Raw genomic sequence first — 2548 nt, 5'->3', positions numbered from 1 at the left:
ATCAATTAGTACACAAAGATGTGCCTTGCCTGTCATCTGGTCATCAGATACTAGCCTGTTTCTCACTGCTGCTCCACTGCACCCAGGGTTTTGTTGGACCTTTACTTTCTTGTGTAGCTTTGAGCAAAATTCAAATCAAATAACGACAATCATTTCTTTAAGTTGTATTACTTTTTTTATAATATTATATATGACATTTGATAAGGCGAAAGGATTTTGACAATAATTATAAGAAGAAGAGGAGGAGGAAGAAAAACCATTTTTGTTCATAAAACGCATTACATCCATATATCTACACCTCTTTACATATAATTGCTTATTTAATTTTAACAAATAAGCTGATGTTTTAATTCGGCATTTTCTTCATTTCTTGAACCGATGTTATCAGAGCATTGAGCCAACAGCTAAAAAATTGGAGACTTAACTTGGACCATCTCTGAACTAACATGCTGGCCCACCTAAGGACCGATGCGTAAAATGCTGTTGGGCTAATGTAACTACCAATGTTGGGTAAAAATTTATTCAACCTTGATGTGATATCTGTGTTGTGAGCTGCCCAATTGCCCTTTACACGACAGTGAGCCAATGTTGGGCCATTGTACCTTAAACAACGCATAAATTAACTAACAATCTGATCATTAGCCAACGCTGGTACAGCCTTGATCTGCTATCTGGACATAAGTCACGCGGTAGTGCAAGACGCCCTGGGAAAGTAGGACATTATGTTTTCTCAGTCCAGAACAAGCATAGACACAATATACAACTTATATACGAAAACCATAAATAGAATAAATTTCTTTTACAAACGGTTCAGATATCTCTCTAGTAAAGGCAACTGACTGACATGCAAAATAAACACACTCACAAATATACTGTTTGTAATTGTGAATAAAAGATTGTATTCATTCAGTTTCAGATTTGTGTCTAGTCCCATTCTTTCGCGAACTCAACCGGATTCAGAGAATTCAGAATTACTTTGCAATATATTTCTAGTGGAATCTGATATTCTACAGACCTCTCCTGTCAGTCTTGGAGGAAATCAGTTTTACTTGAGAATATCACATTGTGATACAGTCTTGGCCAAAATGTTTGCACATTGTGTAACAAATAAGATCATTACTATTAAGATGGAATGCAAACACCCCTAGTGCTGTCAAACTGAAAAGTACAAGTGATGTTAAAAATCTATATATATAATTTGTAAAATGAGACAGGTTCTATGAACATCATGAACAATTTATTAAAACAGCAAACAATTTTGTCAGACACCTGTAGAAAGATGTGTAATTTAGCATTTCACCTATTACAATAAAACCTTACCAAAACATATATAATGACAAAATATAACATCAAATTATTATAAGTAGCATCTATAACCTTATATCAATTCACATTAAACATTCATTACTTGGTTGGTCCTCCTCGTACTTTAATAACCTCCACAAAGCAATGTGACATGCTGGTGATGAAGTTATTGATGTAATCCACCATGATTTCATCCCAATTCACCACTAAAAAGCGTTTTAACCCAGTTAAAGTATGATTTAGAGTCGTGGTTAGCAAATTTCCGGCTCATTTATACCCAACAATTTTCAATAGGGTTACAATCTGGAGACTTTGCTTGCCATGGCAATCTTGTAGCGTCCTCCTGGTCGAGATAATCCTGTACAATATGTGCATTGTGGACAGTGGCATTGTCATCCTGGAACACAAAGTTATTGCCAAACCTTGCTCTATTGTATGGCAGAAATATTGTCTCCATGTGATACCTGTAGGCGGCGCCATTGACGTTTCCCTGGAGGATATGAAGAGCAGTTTCTTCCACAACGATAAATAGTTGCTCAAACATGTACTGCACCACCTCCTGTGTGTACCCTGTGGGAAAGACATCTTCCCTCATCTATTCTCCAGCCAAACAATGAAACAGGACTCATCTGAAAAGATGGCATGTCACCAGTGTCCTAACTGTAAGCTGGCATGCTGACTTTCCCAAGTTACATGGTGACAGTGGTTAATTTTGGTTAAATATCAGTTTGCAGATAGCTTCTTGCAAAATAACCTTGTTTGGTCAGTCTACAATTCAGTGTTCTTTTGGATACACTGGAATGAACGTCTTCATGCCATTCTTGTCATAAAATGTTGCAAAACTTCTTTCAATTTTAATGTGTTAACCTGATTAAAATATGGTCATCTCTGGCAGTAGTTTTTCGACGTCCACTAGTAGACTTTCCTGGAACAACGTTTCCTGTAGTCCGATGACGTTTCAGGATTCTGGATACAGTACGCTACTCTTTTGACAATGTCCGATTGCTTCATACCATTTCTGGAAAGTAGAAAAATTTGACGCCCTATAACTTTTGGCATGTGATGAGACATGACTCTACACCAAGTATATACAATTTGTATTAACAAAGCGATGATATGTTTTGAAAATTGTTAATACTGTTACGTCTCCGTTTGTTAATTGATTTTTTTTCGTAACTTCTTTCCGACGAAATTTTAACGACACAAGTTCTTTACTTAATAAACTGGTTTATTCTTTCCGAAT

Source organism: Limulus polyphemus, unplaced genomic scaffold, assembly GCF_000517525.1.
Source record: "Limulus polyphemus unplaced genomic scaffold, Limulus_polyphemus-2.1.2 Scaffold2868, whole genome shotgun sequence".
NCBI classification, from domain to species: domain Eukaryota; kingdom Metazoa; phylum Arthropoda; class Merostomata; order Xiphosura; family Limulidae; genus Limulus; species Limulus polyphemus.
Note: the sequence above shows the minus strand (reverse complement) of the source record.